Source organism: Erythrolamprus reginae, chromosome 1 (genome assembly GCF_031021105.1).
Source record: "Erythrolamprus reginae isolate rEryReg1 chromosome 1, rEryReg1.hap1, whole genome shotgun sequence".
Lineage (NCBI taxonomy): Eukaryota > Metazoa > Chordata > Lepidosauria > Squamata > Dipsadidae > Erythrolamprus > Erythrolamprus reginae.
The window spans coordinates 3,332,268-3,353,553 of record NC_091950.1 but is presented as its reverse complement, the minus strand read 5'-3'; the positions used below and the strand labels follow the sequence as shown (position 1 = coordinate 3,353,553).

The 21,286-nt window shown below is 41.2% G+C and overlaps 1 long non-coding RNA gene across 1 annotated transcript; it reads right to left on the bottom strand.

Moving 5' to 3' along the window:
• Positions 1 to 16,742: 16,742 nt before the first annotated feature.
• On the bottom strand, positions 16,743 to 20,653 carry LOC139156339 (uncharacterized). The gene is made up of 3 exons (XR_011557299.1): positions 20,447 to 20,653; positions 17,106 to 17,217; positions 16,743 to 16,898 (listed from the first exon to the last, which is right to left on the bottom strand). It is a non-coding gene; the product is annotated as an uncharacterized lncRNA (long non-coding RNA).
• Positions 20,654 to 21,286: the final 633 nt, after the last annotated feature.

Genomic DNA, 21,286 nt, shown 5'->3' with positions numbered 1-21,286 from the left:
ACAATGAGTCCGGGGAACTCCACCGCCAACCCGGCTACCTCCTCGAGTAGCACAGGCAGGGCTTTTGACACACAGCTGGGAGGCAGGTACGTGAGAAATAAGCCCACCTGAACCTCTAAGTCCAACTTCAGCAAGAGAGACTCGCAACCTGCAATTTCCGGAGCAATGAGTCTACGCAGGCAAAGGCTCTCCCTGGCTATAATAGCCACTCCTCCCCCCCTTCCCTGGGGTCGAGGTTGATGCCATATCTGAAACCCGGCTGGGCAAATTTCAGAGAGAGGGACACCTCCCTCCGGGCCCAGCCAGGTTTCAGTAATACAAGCCAGGTCGGCCTCCTCATCCAGGATCAGATCCCGGATGAGGAGAGCTTTATTTACCACCGACCTGGCATTGATCAGCAGCAACCTGAGTCCAGGGCCAGAGTTACACTTATCACCAGTACCCAAGATTGGGCTCACAGAGCCGGAACAAGGGACCGTTATTAAGCAACGGTCTCTCGTTCCCCTGGAACGGCTAACTCTGTGGCCCCCACCGTATCTGCCTCTCCCCAGCAACACAGGGATATTCCGGCCCTCTGCCACCCCAGAGATCGGTGCCCCTTCCTCTCCTGTCTCCCGAGCGTCAGGTGGGCCAAACCTATCATTCATACTACTCACAATCATCTCATCCATACTGTACTCCCACCCACCCCAACCATCACACTCATACCAATCATTCATTCCATGCACAAGATTAACTCCATTCCAATCATCCATTAATTAGCGAACCCTCCCAATATTAAAAAAGATTAAATTAGTAATGAGTAAAAAGCTAATAAGATGTGGCACAATATAAATACATATAAATAGAAATTGAAAAATTCACAAAATTAATAATTAGTAGTATAAAATGATAAAAAATGGTAAAATAGTAAAAATCAGATCTTAATACTAATTATTAGTTAGTTAAACATCGGTTAGTCAGTCGGTCCAGGTGAAGTGTCTTTGTATGGCTTCAATAAGTCTTAGATCTTAAAGGACTTTAAAAAGGTCTTAAAAAGCTGCTGTTTTTTCCCAGCCGGTCCACTAGGGGGCGTGGATCTTCAATAAAGTGCATAGAAGTGCACAGAAGTCAGGAGGGGGGGGGAAGGATGTTACTTAGTTTGGCAATGAAACAACTTTAAGGGGGAAAAACCCAGAGAGAATACCAAGGGTGCCTTCTCCTATTTTACTACAACATCAACCATGTCAGGTGCTTTGGGCTGAGAAAATCCAAATTTACCCCACCAGCTCTCATGCCAAATGTGGGACTAGAACAGTCTCCTGATTTCTAACTTGGCGCTTTGACCACTAGAGGAAACTGGCTCTCTATTGTCCCTCAAACACATCATAATGTCTTTTGTTGAAATGAACCGACCAATAACCTACAATAAGAAAACCTCCAGTTAAGCTTTGTAGAGAATAGTGAATCGTGTAGGATTCTTTGGCAAAGTGACAAAATTAGAGGACCAGGGGAATGATGTTGCTGTGATTTACTTGGACTTCAGTAAGGCTTTTGACAAAGTAGACCATAACCTACTACTAAAAAAAGTAGAAAAATGTGGGATGGACAGCAACACCACCAGATGGATTCAAAACTGGCTAACAACCCACACTCAACCAGTAGTGCTCAATGGAAGTATATCTACATGGAGGAATGTATGCAGTGGAGTACCCCAAGTCTCTCTTTTAGGCCATGTGTTCCTCAACATCTTTATTAATGACATGGACGAGGGGATAGATGGGGAACTCATCAAATTTGTAGATGACACCAAACTGGCAGGAATAAACAATATTCCAGAAGAGCTTGACATACTTGAACAACAGGCACTATCTATTAAAATGTAATTCAATGGTGGAAAAAGTAAGGTTCTACATTTAGACAAGAATAACAAAATGCACAGTTACAGTATATGTGGCACATTGCTCAACAGTAGTATCTGTGAGAGGGATCTTGGAGTCCTAGTGGACAACCATTTAAATAGGAGCCAGCCATGTGCAGCAGCTGCCAAAACAGCCAACCCAGTTCTAGGCTACATTAACAGAGGGAGAGAATCAAGATCACATGAAGTATTAATACCACTTTATAAGGTCTTGATAAAAGGCACACTTGGAATACTGCATTCGGTTTTGGTCGCCACAATGCAAAAAGGATATTGAGACTCCAGAAAAAGTGCAGAGAAGAGCAACAAAGATGATTAGGGAACTGGAAGCTAAAACATATGAACAACGGTTACAGGAATTGGGCCTGGCTAGTTTAATGAAAAGAAGGACCAGGGGAGACAGAATAGCAGCCTTCCAGTATCACAGGGGTTGCCACAAAGAAGAAGGAGTCAACCTATTCTCCAAAGCCCCTGAGGGTAGAACAAGAAGCAATGGGTAAAAGTTGAACAAGGAGAGAAGCAACTTAGAACTAAGGAAAAATATCCTGACAATGAGAACAATTAATCAGTGGAACAGCTTGCCCCCAGAAGTTGTCAATGGAAGTTTTTAAAGTAAAAGAAACCATGCAAAGAAATAATTTTAAAAACCATCTAATTAGAAACCCAATTATTTAAAAACCGAATCTTAAAAACCCAACATATAAACCATTCAGCCGATTCATCCCAACACAGTTATACTGTCGAGCAGAGCAGGCCTGCCAGCAAAGGTATGTTTTTAAAACCATTCAAAAGGCCGGGAGGGTGGGGGCAGTGCATCTTTCTTGGGAAAATTGATTTCAAAGGACCGGAGCTGCCATAGAGAAGGCCCTGTCCCTAGACCCCACCAAATGACACTGTTTGGCTGACGGGATCTGGAGATGGCCTACTCTGTGGGATCTTTCTGGCTGCTGGGATACATGAGGCAGGAGACGGTCCCGTAAGTAACCTGGTCCTAAGCCATGCAGGGCTTTAGTAGCCAGCACTTTAAATTGTGTTTGGAGACCAATCTGTAGCCAATGCAGCTCACAGAGTGATGGTGACATATGGATATACCTTGGTAGGCACATAACCGCTCACACAGCTGCATTTAGCACTAACTGCAGTCTCCCAACATTCCTTAAAAACAGCCCCATGTAGAGGGCATTGCAGTAATCGAACCTCGAGGTGATGAGCGCATGAGTGACTGGGAGACGACACTTCCTGTCCACATAGGGCCACAACTGGTGCACCAGGCAGACTTGTGCAAACACCCCCTTGCCACAGCTGATATATGTTGTTCTAGGCTCAGCTGTGGATCAAGGAAGACTCCCAAGTTGTGGACCTTCTCTGAGGGGGTCTAAAGTTACTTTCCCCCCCCCCAGGGTAATGTATGGAGAAATGGAATTATCCCAGGGAGGCAAAACCCACAGCCACTCCATCTCTTTGGGGTTGAGCTTGAGCCTGTTATCACCCATCCAGACCCTCATAGCCTCCAGGCACCAGCACATCATCTCCACTGCTTCACTGAATTGCTACAGGGTGGAGATGTACAGCTGAGTGTTGTCAGCACACTGTTGGTAACTCACCCTGTGTCATCAAATGATCTTACCCAGAGGTTTCCTGTAGATATTGATGTTGTATATAACCCTGGAACTCAATTTTTAATCTGAATTAAATATCAATGGCATATTGTTCAAAAGTTTGAAAGCTCATGTTATCAATAGTCCACAATGTTCAAAGCTATTTGTTTTACATAAACTAAAAGAAGTTTTTAAATATTATCCTGCTTTCAGTGATGATCATATTTGCTTAGAATGTAGTGAATTATCAGTAATTTCTCAAATATCAATAATATTGTTTCTTACCTGGTTCAGACAGGAATGCAAGGAAAAGGAATGCAAACAGCAGATAAAGGATCTTCATGATGGGTTTGGTTCTGGATCAAATATATTCCTGGGATAGGACACAACTCTCTATTTATGCAGTTATAATGATTTCATCACACTGTGAAATATTGCAACTACTCTTAAATTTAACTGGAATTGTTGTATTTCCTTCTAAAGAAACATTCCTGTGGGTTAATTATTGCAAAAGTCCTTGCAAAAGCAGGAGAGTTCGTTGAATACGTACATGGTTCTGCTTATAGCTAAAATACTTTGGAGGGATAAATGTGTGGCTCCATTATTGGTGAGCTGCAGAGTTGACACAACTAGTTACTTTCAAATGAAATATTCATCAGGGTACATTGTAGTTATGCTTGGTTTTAATGAAATGTAGTTAACATCTATTAGTATGCTAACTGATAAAGTCTCTTTCACACACACACACACACACACACACACACACACACCACACGTGTCTGTCTGTCTAATGTATGTATGTATGTATGTATGTATGTATGTATGTATGTATGTATGTATGTGTGTGTTTGTCAGCGAACCAAATAGCACCTGCGAAATAACTCAAATTCCACGCCTGTACTTTCTGATGGCAAGATCTATCTATCTATCCATCCATCCATCCATCCATCCATCCATCCATCCATCCATCCATCCATCCATCCATCCATCTATCTATCTATCTATCTATCTATCTATCTAATCTGTCTGTAATCTATGACTTGGATGTTAGGATTTGGAGGTACCAGAATAGCTATACTAAGGTTTATTTGAGAAAGATGATCTGGTGAAAAATAGGAGATTCAAGGTCTTTGCTTACAATGGCAAAGTTCCTCTGGCATAAGAAGAGATATTGGGGATGGAGAGAATGAAAAATGTAAACTCTGTGGTTGAATCCACTCTTTTGTATATGTATCAGTTCTATACTATGTGCTATCAAGAGAAAACACACATGGTGAAGTGGGTCATTCAGGATGTTAGTTCTTACCAAGACAAGAATAGAGGGCTGAATGTCCACTCCAAATGCAAAGCACCACATCAGGCTCCTTTCAAGATATACATTGACTTGGAAGAACGGGTGGAAAAAACTTTCAATGCCTTAGAGCCCTGGATTATAAATGTGGACAAGTGGATATAAAGTCTGCAGTTTTATGGCAGAAAAGAAATCAACAGACTATTTTAAAAATGGGGAACAAATCTTCTACATATGGTTCCATTATTGTAAAGGGACCCAAAAGCTGAGTCGTTTAAGTCAGTATTTTGCATGATTAACTGCTGAGCATACAGGGAGTTTACATGATGCTCCGTTTGTGTGAAGCCTGACCAGGAGCAACAGAGAGAATGGAGTTCGTTCCTCCGGTCTGAAAATTTGTGGAAGGTGCAAAATACATAGAAGGCACAGAGCCTTTCTGGCAACACTCTTGGGTAGGTGCCCCTCTGGTCAGTGTGGAAAAACCTCTTGGGAGGAGGCCCCTGATATTACCTCCTTTGGGAGGAGAACGACACTCCAGCTGCCATGTGTTGTGGCTTGTCTACGTCCGGCTCAGATTGTCAAGGATTTCGAGGATTGAGAGATGGATGCGTATTGGTATCCTAGCCTAGAGTTCTTGACACCTGAGAGTGAGTGTGATGAGGAGTTAGAGACTAAGGATCAATTAGAGACTGTAGTACCCCCAATTATGGTATTGAGTGAGTCAGAAGAGGAGGTGGAGGAGCCTGTGTTAGATGCTAGAGTGAGGAGAAATAAGTCCAGACATGAGCATTTGAGAAGGAAAGAGTCTTTGGCTGAGTAGCTCTATGGAACACTTGGCCACGCCTTGTCCCTATATAAGCGACAGGCTTGGGAGAAGTGGGTGTGGTGAACAACTTTTGTAAAATCATACGTGAGCTCTGAAGTTCAAGGAGCATTTATGTTTTCAGATTGCTCTAACTCATGTAATTTGGATCTTCTGAAGAATTCTGGAGGAACTGTAAGTCCAATGGATTGGCAGAATCTCTTATGGTTTCCAGCCTAGGACCTATTTTTATCTCAAAGACAATTAAGCTGGGAACACTGCCAGAATGGATTAATTTTGAGTTGGAACTATTAACTATTTTTCACCTGAACGTTTTGTAATCAATATATCTTTTTTCTAATTTGTTTCTATGTGTGTGACTTTTAATTTGGCTCGTTGGCCTGTCTAGACAGAACACCATGGATGTTATAGAGATGTAGAGATGATTCCAAAGAGAAGCACAAGACATTCTCCCTGACCTCGTAACTTGAGATCTGTCACATAACACAATTTTGGGGGTTAGTTATACAGTTTTAGACAGCTGTTCAGTCATTGTTTTGGGCACCTAATGCTGTGGACTGCCAGCTGAAGGAATATTGTATGAGTTGGGTGACAAAAAAAATTAAGAAATAAATGAAAAATCTATTCACCTGGCAGAGCAACAGGGTTACACCATTTATTGTCAGAATTGCACATTCTTCACATCGACTCTCTGATTCAACTACAAGAAAAGTATTCTAAGAAAGGGACAATGTTTCAAGGACTATTAGTCTGGTCTCTCTTTTTCTCTTCTTCCTATTTGTGATAGAATTGCTCTGAGAAAGGATCCTAAGAGTGAGGGATTTACTTGAAGATGCAGCAATTTCTGCATTACGTGGACTCTGCTGATAAAACTGGGGTGAGCAATCAAGATGCAAAAACTGCTGCAGTGAAAAGGCAAAATGAGAAAGTGCTGAAGAAACATGGAAGCCAACTTTATCTCTAAAAGTGTCTTGAGATATAGAAACAACATAATTGCTGTAACCTTGCTGCCATTCAAGAAACTGTCAGTTACCTTTTGTAATGAGTGTTGTTCACAAGGGTAATGAGGAAACCTCAGGGACAAACTGACTCGATGTTTAGAAATCACATTAAGTAAAGTCATGGAAAGTGAATCCAGGGTATAAGAGGTCACAATGTTTGGATTCCATATGTTTTACTGCTTTTTAGTATTATCAATCCTCTCCCAAGGAATCTGGCTTGACAAATTGGACTCATAACATAGAAATAACCCATGAAAGTGATTTGACAAGTCATTATTGCTTTTATCATTTTTATTATCCTGACTTCCTAATCATTGAAAAGAAGGAACTTAGTGTAAAGGTTCATGAAAACATTTTCACATATCCTATTTCCACCTCCAATCCCTCACATTAGAAATTAATTAACCCCACATACACTAAATAGTAAAAGACCAAGTGAGACTGAAAATGGTAAAATTGGCAGCTTTGGAAAGAAAGGAAATCAATATTTAATCATGTGGTTCTTTGCTCAAAAACCACAGAAAACAGTTAATGATGAGGAAACTGGTTAAATCATTTGCATCTATGAAAGTGTCTTGAAACCTCTAAATAGTGTTGAAGTGCTGCTATTACCCAAGAAGTGGACAATCACCTTAAGTAATGAGAGGGTGAGGAATGAGGACACCTTAGATACAAAGAGTCTTGGTATTTGGTAATCAAGTTAAGCCATGTAAAGAATAAGAAAATAAATGGAGACTATTACTTATATTTAGGTTCTCTTCTATCTCTTCTATCCATCATCTATCTATTATATCTCTTTTATCTCTTATATTTTCTGCTATTCTCTCTAGTTATATTTTACTCCCATATTTCTCTTCTGTACTCTCTTTGATACATTCTACTCTTATATATCCTCTATAACCTTCATTGTGTATTATTGTGTATTGGACAAAACAAACGAATAAAAAATAAAGAAGTAAAAATAAATAAATAAATATTTAGGTTTAGAAATAGAGAAGGACTATTTGAAAAGAAGCTGCCGATATTTCTGGGTGAAGAAATTGATATTGTTCAGCTCTTGTTAGAAAGGCTCTTATTTATTATTTGTTCTGGTGACATTTTGTTATTGTTTATTTATTAATTAATTGGACTTAATTTATTATTAATTGAACTTTTATGGCACCCCTCTCTGAGGACTCGGGGTGGCTTACAACATATAATGGAACAATATGAAACATCCTAAATCCAATTAATGTGAATTAATAATCTAAAAAAGACCAAACTATAAAAAGACAGTCAAATCTAACCGAGCCTTCTACAACTTTGTCAACAACAAACTCAAAGATTCTAGACCTATTCCACCTCTCGTTGGACTCAACAACAAAGAATACCATGATGATCCATCCAAAGCTAACCTCTTCAACTCTTTGGCTCTGTCTTTGTTAACAGTAATCTTCACAAATTGCACCTCAAACTCTGTTAACGACCTAACCCAAGTAGACTTCACTATAAACCGTGTTGAAAAAGCAATCCGAGACCTCAAACCTTCTCTATGAGTCGGATCAGATGGTCTTTGTGCATGCTTCCTAAAAAAACTTTGTTCAGCTTTAGCCAAACCACTAAGCATCATTTTTCAAAATATACTTCAAAGATACTTCACCAGAAGAGCCCCTCACTCCTCTACTCGGAACAGAATACTCTACGAAAGTAGACTATCAATCCTAGGTCTAGAAAGCTTAGAACTACGGCGCCTAAAACACGATCTAAGTATTGCCCACAAGATCATATGCTGCAACATTCTACCTGTCAATGACTACTTCAGCTTCATTTGCAACAACACAAGAGCACACAACAGATTCAAACTTAATATTAAGCGCTCCAAACTTGACTATAAAAAATATGACTTCAGCAACCAAGTTGTTGAAGAGTAGAACTCATTACCCGACTCAGTAGTGTCAACACCTAACCCCCAACACTTTTTCCCTTAGGCTATCCATGATTGACCTCTCCAGGTTCCTTAGAGGTCAGTAAGGGGCGTGCATATGTGCACCAGTGTGCCTTCTATCCCCTGTCCAATTGTCTCTCATCTCATTTATCTTTTCTTCCTTTCAAATATGTTCACCTATACTTTTATATCTTTTCTTTATTTATATTACTACATATCTATTCTCTTCAATGTGTATTATGTATTGGAATAAATAAATAAATAAATAAATAAATAAATAAATAAATAAATAAATCCCATTCAGTTGACTTACTCACAACACATAGTTAGCCAGGGAGTTAGAGTCTAGTGGGCCCAAGCCTGGCAGCAAAGATGACTCTTAAGACTCTTTCAGAAGGTGAGGAGGATGGTGGCAGTGTGAATCTCTGGGAGGAGCTGATTCCAGAGTGCCGGGCCCCCCACAGAGAAGGCCCTTCTCCTAGGCCCCGCCAAACAACATTGTCCATTTTACGGGACCTGGAGAAGGCTGACTGTGTTGGACCTAATGGTTGCTGGGACTCATGTTGTTGTTGTTGTTATTGTTATTATTATTATTTTAATTTATAGGTCGCCCAACTTCTTCCGGACCCTGGGGGGCTCACAACATCTAAAATCAATATAAAAGACAGTTTAAAACCCAATAAGAAACCATTGTTAAAACCCAATAAGAAACCACAAACTCTGCACCAAGTGGAAGATCCAACAGGTTCCTAACAAACCTAGCAGACAACTTGGTTACCCAAAAAGTAGAGAAGGGAACAAGGGGATTAGGACTTAATTCTCACTAACAAAGATGAAATGATAGAAGGTGTTGAAGCTACAGGAACCTTGCAGGCACGTGACAATGCAATATTGGAATTCAACATTATGCAAACACAAACAGTAGAACAAAGTCAAAATAGAGTCTTGGACTTTAAGAGAGCTAATTTCAATAAACTTAGAGAGAACTTGGGAAAGATTCCATGGATGAGAATCCTCATGGGGAAAACAACTCAAGAAGCTTGGGAAATTTTGAAAAGTGAGATTGTAGAAGCCCAGACTAGTTCAATACCAATGAAGAAGAAAAATAATAAGCCACAAAAGAAACCAGCATGGCTGCATAAAGAACTGAAATCAAATTGAAAGATAAGAAGGACAAGTACCAAAATTGGAAATAACTAAGACAGAATACCAGCAAATAGCCCAAACCTATAAAGATGAAGCGAGGAAAGCTAAAGCTCACAATGAAGAAAGACTCGCAACAAGAGTAAAAAGTAATAAAAAAAGTTTGTTTCAACATATTAAAAAAATGTCAAGGAAACAATGGGTCCACTGCAGGGAGAAAGTGACAAGAAGGTGACAAGCAACAGGGAGAAAGCAGAGCTACTCAACACGTTTTTTGCATCTGTTTTTACACAAAGGGGAAAAGCAGTCCAACCTATCCAAAACAGCATCACAAAACATATTAGGAACACAAGTTAAAATAGGGAAGAAAATGGTAAAGGAACATCGGTCTGCCCTAGACCAGGGATAGTCAAAGCTGGCTCTTCTATGTCATGTGGACTTCAACTCCCAGAATTCCTGAGCTAGCATGATTGGACAGAAGAGCCAACTTTGCCAATCCCTGCCCTAGATGAATTCAAATCACCAGGGCCAGATGTTCTGAAGGAACTGGCAGACGAGATCCCAGAACTACTGAACTATACCTTTCAAAGATCCTGGAGCACCGGGGAACTGCCAGAGGACTGGAAAAGAGCTAATGTAGTTCCCATCTTCAAGAAACGGGGGGGAACAGTTCCAGGAAATTACAGACCTATCACCCTGACCTCAATATCTGGGAAGATTTTGGAAAAGATAATCAAGCAATGAGTCAATGAACACCTAGAAGCAAACAAAGTAATAACCAAAAGCCAACATGGGTTTGTCAAAAACAGATCCTGGCAGACTAATCTTATAGCATTCTTTGACAAAGTGACAAAATTAGTGGACCAGGGGAATGCCATCGATGTGATTTGCTTGGACTTCAGTAAGGCTTTTGACAAAGTAGACCATAATCAGAACTGCAGAAAAAGCAATTGCTGCCAACCTGCCTTCCATTGAGGACCTGGATACTGCAGGAGTCAAAAAGAGGGCGGGGAAAATATTTACTGACCCCTCACATCCTGGACTGTTTCAACTCCTACCCTCAAAACGTTGCTACAGAGCACTGCACACCAAGACAACTAGACACAAGAACAGTTTTTTTCCGAACGCCATCACTCTACTAAACAAATAATTTTCTCAACACTGTCAGACTTTCTAGTAAATCTGCACTTCTATTCTACTAGTTTTTCTCATCATTCCTATCACCCATTTCCTCCCATGTTGACTGTATGACTGTAACTTGTTGCTTATATCCTAAGATTTTTATTAATATTGCTTCTTCGTTGCTTATTTGACCCCTATGACAATCATTAAGTGTTGTACCACATGATTCTTGACAAATGTATATTTTATGTTATGTAGGCTGAGAGCATCTGCACCAAGACAAATTCCTTGTGTGTCCAATCACACTTGGCCAATAAAATTCTATTCTATTCTATTCTATAACCTACTAATAATTAAAGTAGAAAAATGTGGGATGGACAGCAACACCACAAGATGGATTCAAAACTGACTAACCAACTGTGCTCAACACGTAGTGCTCAATGGACCTACATTTACATGGAGGGATGTATCCGGTGAAGGACTGTTTTAGGCCAAGGACTCTTGAATGTCTTCATCAATGACTTGGACAAGGGCAGTGGTGGGCTCCTAAGGAGAAGGGTGGCGTAAAGGGCGGATTACAACATGTTAGCAATAGCACTTGTACATGAGGATCTTGAGCAGAAGATGCCACCTCAACCAACATAGAGGTGGCACTTGGACATCCATTTCAATAACCACCGGTACACTTGGCATCCATGAATTTGTCTCATCCTGCCTTGAAGCTTAAAGCCATATTGGCAGCTGTCACAACCTCTTTTGAGTGAAGAGATATTTCCCTTTATTTGTCCTCACTTTCTTACCTTTCTTACCTATTTGCTCAAAAACCATCAAAATCAAAAATTTTCTTTTTTTTCTTTTTCCCCCCTTCTGGGTATGTTTTTTCTATCGCAATAGATGAGGTTAAATGGGTATAATTTTAGAAGAGCTGTGCATGCGTGTGTATTTATATAGTAGATACTCAGGAGATGGGGGAATGCAGTGGGGGAGGGAAAATGGAGCTCCACCCCAGAACACCCAATTTGCACTGAAAGATGTTGAAACAAAATGCATAAGCCACGCCCACAGTGTGGTAGTAAATATTTTGGTAGCCCATCACAGGACAAGGGGACAACCATTTAAATAGGAGCCAGCCATGTGCAGCAGCTGTCAAAAAAGCCAAACCAGTTCTAGGCTGCACTAACAGAGGGAGAGAATCAAGATCATGTGAAGGGTTAATACCACTTTATAAGGCCTTGGTTAGGCCACGCTTGGAATTCTGCATTCAGTTTTGGTCACCAGATGCAAAAAGGATGTTGAGACTCTAGAAAAAATGCAGAGAAGAGCAACAAAGATGATGAGGGGACTGGAGGCTAAAACATATGGAGAACGGTTGCAGGAACTGGGCATGGCTGGTTTAATGAAAAGAAGGACCAGGGGAGACAGGATAGCAGTGGCTGCCACAAAAAACACTCAACCTGTTCTCCAAAGGACCTGAGGGTAGAATAGGTAAGAAAGGTAAGAAAGTGAAGACAAATAAAGGGAAATATTTCTTCACTCAGAAGATGTTGTGACAGCTGCCAATTTGGCTTCAAGCTTCAAGGCAGGATTAGACAAATTCATGGATGCCAAGTGTATCGGTGCTTATTGAAATGGATGTCCAAGTGCCACCTCTATGTTTGTTTGTTTGTTTGTTTGTTTGTTTATTTATTTATTTATTTGCTCGTTTATCTCTCTATCTATCTATCTATCTATCTATCTATCTATCTATCTATCTATCTATCTATCTATCTATCTATCTATCTATTAGATTTGTATGCCGCCCCTCTCCGTAGACTTGGGGCGGCTAACAACAGTAAAAAGACAATATTGTGATGTGCTTCCTACATACCTTGGTTAGTGACATCAACTTGGTGACATCTGCCCACCCAGTCACATGACCACCAAGTGATGCCCATGGAGCTGGTAGAGAAAAAAATAGAATTTCCTCCCTAATCCAGACCCTCATGGAAGATGAACATGAAAATCAGAAATTGATAAACCACAAGGACATTAGTGGACATGTGAGCTTGAAAATATTAAAATGGGCTGCTATTATAATATTAATATTATAGTCAACATTTAGTATTGTAGCTGTTTGCTCAAAAACCATAGGAAGAAAATGCTGAAGAAACATGAAAGCCAACTTTATCTCTAAAAGTTCCTTGAAGTATAGAAACAACATAATTGCTCTAATTTTGACGTAATTCAAGAAAGTGTCTATCTATCTATCTGTCTGTCTGTCTGTCTGTCTGTCTATCTATCTATCGTTTGTTTGTTTGATTGATTGATTGATTGATTGATTTTTATGCCACCCTTCTCCTTGGACTCAAGGCGGCTTACAACATGTTAGCAATAGCACTTTTTAGCAGACTCAGCCTATTGCCCCCACAATCCAGGTCCTCATTTGACCCACCTCGGAAGGGTGGACGGCTGAGTCAACCTTGAGCTGGTGATGAGATTTGAACCGCTGACCTTCACATCTAGCAGTCAGCTTCAGTGGCCTGCAGTACAGCACTCTACCTGCTGCGCCACCCGGGCTCTTTCAGTTACCTTTTGCAATGAGTGTGGTTCTCAAGGGCATTGAGGAAACCTCAGGGACAAACTGACTTGATGCTTAGAAATCACATTAATTAAGATCATGGAAAGTGAATCCATGGTATAAGAGGCCACGATGTTTGGATGGTTTTTTTCCTGTGTCAGTCTTCATGATTCCATATATTTTACTGCTTTTTTAGTGTTAGCAATCCTTTCCTAAGGAATCTAGCTTGATATATTGGACTGATAACATAGAATTAACAGATGAAGGTGATTCATATACATGATATGGATACTAATAAGACGGAAAAATTAGGACAGGGAGGGTTGGCATGCTGGTGTGCTTATGCACGCCCCTTACTGACCTCTTAGGAATTGGGTGGGGTCAACAGTGGACAGTCTAAGGGTAATGTTTTGGGGGTTTGGTGATGATACTACTGAGTCACAGTGACTTCCAGGCATTAACCACTTGGTTGCTGAAATCATATTTTCTATAGTCAAGTTTGGAGCAGTTCACTTTGAGTTTCTATCTGTTGTGTGCTCATGTATTGTTGTGGTTGAAGCTGAAAAAATCATTGAGAGGAAGGACGTTGTAGCAGATAATTTTATGAGCTATGCTTAGGTTGGGCTGAAGACGAACTAGTTCTAAGCTTTCTAAGCCCAGGGTTTCAAATCTAGTTGCGTAAGGTCTACTGTTGCGGTAGAGGAGTGGAGGGCTCTTCTAATAAAGTATCTCTGGACACTTTCTAATGTATTTATGTCTGCTATGCGATGTGGCTTCCAGACAGATGAGCTGTATTCAAGGACTGGGCTGGTGAAAGTTTTTTATGTTGTGGTTAGTAGTGTGATAACACTGGAGAAGAAGCTACGTAAGATTAGGTTAACAACTCTTGAAGCCTATTTGGCAATGTTGTTGCTGTGGCCTTTAGCACTTAGGTCATTTGATAGGAATATTCCAAGGTCTTTGACAGAGTGAGGGTTTTCTGCAAAGTCTTGTCTATTCAGCTTGTATTTGGTGTTCTGATTCTTTTTGCCAAGGGGTAGGACAGAGCATCTGTTGGTTGCGATTTGGGGTTTATTTATTTTTATTTATTTATTGGATTTCTATGCCACCTCTCTTTGAAGACTCTGGGCGGCTTACAATATATTAAAAACCAGTAGATTACAATAAAATTAAATCCAATTAAATTGAAAAGTACATAACTATCTAAAACTTCTGATTATATTAAAATCAATCATAGCAACCAAAATCACCAAAATCTCATGTGTGCAAGCATCCTTGTGAGAGAGTTTGGTGATTTTTGCCCATTTCTTTCCTTCTGCGCATCACACATGGATCTGTGAAAGGCTGCACATGTAGATGCGCACTCGTCACTGTTTCCACTAAAGGAATGGTGGTCCCAGGCATACTGGGGACTGCCCAATACTGGTAATGATGGATGATCTCTGGCGGGCCCGGGACAGGGGTTTATCCTCTGTCCTGGTGCTCCTTGACCTCTCAGCGGCTTTCGATACCATCGACCATGGTATCCTTCTGCGCCGGCTGGAGGGGTTGGGGGTGGGAGGCACTGTTCTCCAGTGGTTCTCCTCCTACCTCTCTGGCCGGTCGCAGTCGGTGTTAGTTGGGGGTCAGAGGTCGGCTCCTAGGTTTCTCCCTTGTGGGGTGCCTCAGGGGTCGGTCCTCTCCCCCCTGCTATTCAACATCTACATGAAACCGCTGGGCGAGATCATCCAAGGACATGGGGTGAGGTATCATCAATATGCGGATGATACCCAGCTTTACATCTCCACCCCATGCCCAGTCAACGAAGCGGTGGAAGTGATGTGCCGGTGCCTGGAGGCTGTTGGGGCCTGAATGGGTGTCAACAGACTCAAGCTCAACCCGGATAAGACGGAGTGGCTGTGGGTTTTGCCTCCCAAGGACAATTCCATCTGTCCGTCCATTACCCTGGGGGGGGAATTATTGACCCCTTCAGAGAGGGTCCGCAACTTGGGCGTCCTCCTCGATCCACAGCTCACATTAGAAAACCATCTCTCAGCTGTGGCGAGGGGGGCGTTTGCCCAGGTTCGCCTGGTGCACCAGTTGCGGCCCTATCTGGACCGGGACTCATTGCTCACAGTCACTCATGCCCTCATCACCTCGAGGTTCGACTACTGTAATGCTCTCTACATGGGGCTACCTTTGAAAAGTGTTCGGAAACTTCAGATCGTGCAGAATGCAGCTGCGAGAGCAGTCATGGGCTTACCCAGGTATGCCCATGTTTCACCATCACTCCGCAGTCTGCATTGGCTGCCGATCAGTTTCCGGTCACAATTCAAAGTGTTGGTTATGACCTTTAAAGCCCTTCATGGCATCGGACCAGAATATCTCCGAGACCGCCTTCTGCCGCACAAATCCCAGCGACCGATTAGGTCCCACAGAGAGGGCCTCCTCCGGGTCCCGTCAACTAAACAATGTCAGTTGGCGGGCCCCAGGGGGAGAGCCTTCTCTGTGGCGGCACCGACTCTCTGGAACCAACTCCCCCCAGAGATCAGAACTGCCCCTACTCTTCCTGCCTTCCGGAAACTTCTCAAAACCCACCTCTGCCGTCAGGCATGGGGAAACTAAACATCTCCCCCTGGGCCCGCCGAATTTATACATGGTATGCTTGTGTGTGTGTATGTTAGTATAGGGGTTTTAAACTTTTTAATATTTTAATTAATTGGATTATGTATTGGATTGTTTTTTCACTTGTTGTGAGCCGCCCCGAGTCTTCGGAGAGGGGCGGCATACAAATCCAAATAATAAATAAATAATAATAAATAAATAATTGGTAATATTTAACTTTTCTTTTGTTCTGGTCAAGCAACCACATCAACTGGAAGACCACGATTTTATTATTTAGATTTGTATGCCGCCTCTCTCCGCAGACTCGGGCAAAGTAACTATAAACAGTTGGGGAAGAATGAGACTGTGTGATAAATGTGTGGGCAAGCCACTCCTACCCAGTCACATGGTTGACCAGCCACTCCCACCTGAACACATGGCCATCAAACCACACCCACAAAATAAGGCACACCCACAGGTTGGTAGTAAAAAGTTTGGGAATCTCAGCCTGGTAATTTGTGTTGTTCTGGTCAAGCAACCACATCAGCTGGAAGACGACAATGGCAAAGTAACTATAAACAGTTGGGGAAGAATGAGACTGTGTGACTTTATGGCATAATGTGTGGTTGAAGAGCAGGAAACACCTTCCACACTGACATGTAGGCAAAGAGATATGACACACAAACAGACCAACACATTTGTGTAGTGAAATGAATATAATGCTCCCAGCTCCCTGTTAAAAAGTTCCACAACATTTTCAATGCTCATTTAGCTTTATTAGAAGGAATATTTGCCAAATTTTATGTCAATGCATTCATATTTTCGAGTTTGATAGATAGAAATTTGAATCATGTGAAGAAAGAAAAAGCGATAGAAGGCAGGAATCTCAGGTCTTTGGCCATATCTAGAAGACATCCAGGGTTGTAGATGCAGATGGTATTATTGTTCCAAAGAGTCTATACAAATGAGATAAAATAATAGTTGGATCATAATGAATTTAAGATAAAGTCTGTTATCTCAACCTCAAAACCTTTCCTGCCCTCCTTTCTGCCTTGGAAACACCTGTTCCTCTTCAGGTCAATGCCTTGGAATGTGTTGGAGTACAAACAAGTGTACATCCAATGCACATCTGTGGCATCTTTACTTGAGGACTGTTTACTTACGGTCTACAGCACCACGTTAACCCTGGACATTCCAGTTTCCCTAAGTAACCAATTAGACAGGCAGGCCTACGGCAGTATCCCCCTAGATGATAACACATGTGCTGGGCATTACCTGTGAAAAGAGAAACGGTAGACAGGGAAAAGATCAGTAAAGACACTTTGTTATTTAGATAAATTTTTCCTTCTAAGACATCACTTTCTTCTACAGAATTGCTGGATTCCTATGAATGCAATAAATTATCTCTGACCAAGGAATCAATTTCTGCCAATCTCCCTTCAGCAGTCCCAATATGTCATATATCATTTTAAACTTGGCCCAGAGCTGAATGGGCAGGTGTGCCTGTATCTATTAAGGTAGCACAGAGGAAGAAAACCTGATTCACAACAAAGAAGACCTTGCTGTGATCTCTCTCTCTCCATTATGACTGTATGGATCCTTGATTGCTAAGAAATAATCCTGAATGACCATGGCTGGTTCTGCTGGGTGTTTGGATGGAGATTTTGAGTGAGAATAGGATCTTCCCTGGACCTTCAGAATCTGGTTTAGCTTTGTCTTTCTTCCTCTTCTCTTAATATTTCTAACGCTGCTCTTCTCTGCTCCTGAAAAGCTGTGCATTTGCGACTTTTCTGCAATAGCTTCTCTTTTTTACAAATTGAATAGCTATAGATTCACTAGATAATTAATATTTAGGGTTTTATTCATTTTATCTCTTCTTTATTACCTAAAACAAATGTATTTAATACTTCTTCCACTTCCTTTTTCCATGACCACCAAGTAGCAGTCATAAGACACGTTGAAAGCTTTTGAAATTCATAAGCATAGGGACAGATTTAACCTACTTGTAACTGGGAAACTTTGATCTTTCTAGATCAGGTCAATTCAAAAAATGCGAGAGAATTTCTGGAAGTTCTGCATTCTGACAAAATGGCTATCAATAGACATATAGACATGAACAATATATACTTACTATGCAAATAGTACAATCAACGAGGTAAAAAGGGAAAAACAAACCAAAATATCTTCCCACCAACAATCAACACCCACATTATATTATATTAATACCAAATTTAACCTCAGATCAAAAATCAAGAAGTAAGCAATACCCCAATCCAGTGTTCCCTCTAACGTGCACCATGCGTTGTAGTGCACTAAAAACTGAAGCCTGCTGCACACTTTTCAAAGGCTGCGCAGAGAGGAGAGTGGTGGAGGGGGGCTGGGCCTGGCAAAGCAGCGTTTTATGCTTCCTCTTCCCCCCTCTTGCTACCTGTTCATCGGTGGTAGCAACGGCCATCTCCTTTTCATCTTCGGCAGTGGGGGCAGCCCCCAGCATTTGAAAACCGCACCACTTCCCTGGGCACAGGCCTTGACGTCATTTCAAAGCCCTGCAGAGCTGCCACTGAGGAGGAGGCAGGAGCTCTGCGGGGCTATGAAATGACCTCAAGGACTGCGCCCAGGGAAGCGGCTCCTTTTTCAAACCTGCCACTTCCCTAGGTAGTGGCGGGTAGTATGTATGTATGTATGTATGTATGTATGTATGTATGTATGTATGTATTTATTTATGTATTTATTTGTTTGTTTGTTTGTTTGTTTGTTTGTTTGTTTATTTTGACTTCAGTCCCAAAGGGACTGCCACTCAGACATTGTACTTTTCTGCCCTCACCAGAAAAAAATTAGAGGGAACACTGCCCCAATTAAGAAAGTGACAAAAAGTTAACAATAAACAGTACTACCCAAAAACTCCCAAGACCCCACTCCTAACTCATACAAATAGGGCAGATCAATAGAATATAAATTGAGAGCAAACTCCATTTCTTAATGATGTTACTTAGTTTGGCAATGAAACAACTTTAAGGGGGAAAACACCCTGAGAGAATACCAAGGGTGCCTTCTCCTATTTTACCACAACATCAACCTTGTCAGGTGCTTTGGGCTGAGAGAAGTCCAAACTTACCCCACCAGCTTTCATGCTAAATGTGGGACTAGAACAGTCGCCTGATTTCTAACTTGGTGCTTTGACCACTAGAGCAAACTGGCTCCCTATTGTCCCTCAAACACATCACCATATCTTTTGTTGAGAATTTGATAAACCAAAACTAAAATGAACCGACCAATAACCTACAATAAGAAAACCTCCAGTTAAGCTTTGTAGAGAATAATGAATCATATAGGATTCTTTAACAAAGTGACAAAATTAGTGGACCAGGGAATGCTGTTGCTGTGGTTTACTTGGACTTCAGTAATGCTTTTGACAAAGTAGACCATAACCTACTACTAAATAAAGTAGAAAAATGTGGGATGGACAGCAACTCCACCAGATGGATTCAAAACTGGCTAACCAGCCACAATCAACCTGTTGTGCTCAATGGAACTACATCTACATATATATAAAATATATATGAGATATGAGATAAAGGAAAGACAATTGGACAGGGGACGGTAGGCACAGTAGTGCACTTATGCACGCCCCTTACTGGCCTCTTAGGAACTTGGAGAGGTCAATCATGGATAGACTAAGGTAGAAATGTTGGGGGTTAGGGGTTGACACTATTGAGTCCGGTAATGAGTTTCACGCTTCGACAACTCGATTGTTAAAGTCAAGTTTTTTACAGTCAAGTTTGGAGCAGTTAATATTAAGTTTGAATCTGTTGCGTGCCCTTGTGTTGTTGCGGTTGAAGCTAAAGTAGTCATTGACCAGTAGGACGTTGCAGCATATGATCTTGTGGGCAATACTTAAATCGTGTTTTAGGTGCCGTAGTTCTAAGCTTTCTAGACCTAGGATAGTTAGTCTATTTTCGTAGGGTATTCTGTTTCGAGTGGTGGAGTGAAAGGCTCTTCTGGTGAAATATCTTTGGACATTTTCAAGGGTGTTGATGTCCGAGATGTCCCAGGGAGGCAAAACTCACAGCCACTCCATCTCTTTGGGGTTGAACTTGAGCCTCTTATCACCCATCCAGACCCTCACAGTCTCCAGGCACCAGCACATCACCTCCACTGCTTCACTGAATTCCCACGGGGTGGAGATGTGCAGCTGAGTGTTGTCAGCACACTGTTGGTAACTCACCCTGTGTCATCGAATGATCTCACCCAGAGGTTTCATGTGGATATTGATGCTGTATATTACCCTGGAACTCAAGTTTTAATCTGAATTAAATATCAATGACATATTGTTAAAAAGTTTGAAAGCTCATGTTATCAATAGTCCACAATGTTCAAAGCTATTTGTTTAACATAAACTAAAAGAAGATGTTAAATATTATCCTGCTTTCAGTGATGGTCATACTTGCTTAAAATGTAGTAAGTTATCAGTAATTTCTCAAATATCAATAATATCGTTTCTTACCTGGTTCAGACAGGAATGCAAGGAAAAGGAATGCGAACAGCAGATAAAGGATCTTCATGATGGGTTTGGTTCTGGAACAAATATATTCCTGGGATAGGACACAACTCTCTATTTATGCAGTTATAATTGTTGTGGCAAAACTCAGTTGCCAGTCAAGGGAATGGAGAGCACAAGGAGATTGCGTAACTCAGGTTTATTTGATGCATGTATCAGGTTCAGAAGATATAAAAGCAACGTCTAAACAACGTGGATTGTTTTTCAGGGATCTTTATACATTTCCAAAGGAGTACAAAAAACACACAATATCAGCCAATCAGATACTAGTTGTCAATGTTTCCTTATACAGAAAGTAAAAAAAGGGGTTATACAATGTAGAAGGTGCAGAATGTACAACAAAAAGGAACTTGCAGTTAGTATGTGGGTTCATGCATGAAGCTATGTGCCTTGAGAGCAGGTGTCCGATCTATCTCTGCCCCATCAAAGCCATGTCCTTTTCCTGTAGCACAGCTATGTTCTACCAGATGCAAGGCACAGATTATAAACACAAAATGTAATTATGTACTCTAAATGTCAAGCATAACTATATATGTGGGGCATAGGTCAAGGCTTAAGAAATGCAGAATTTGGGCTAGCACTAAATATGAATGTATATCTCAGGCTAGCTTCCTCATTTCCCCCCTCTTGGAACTCCAACCTAAATAAAACTATTTGGATGGGGTTCCAATGTTAGCATACCTGTTTCTTCCACATTATACCCTGTTTCCCCGATAGTAAGACACCCCCGATTGTAAGACGTATCGGGGGTTTCAGGGTGGTCGGCTAATATAAGCCGTACCCCGA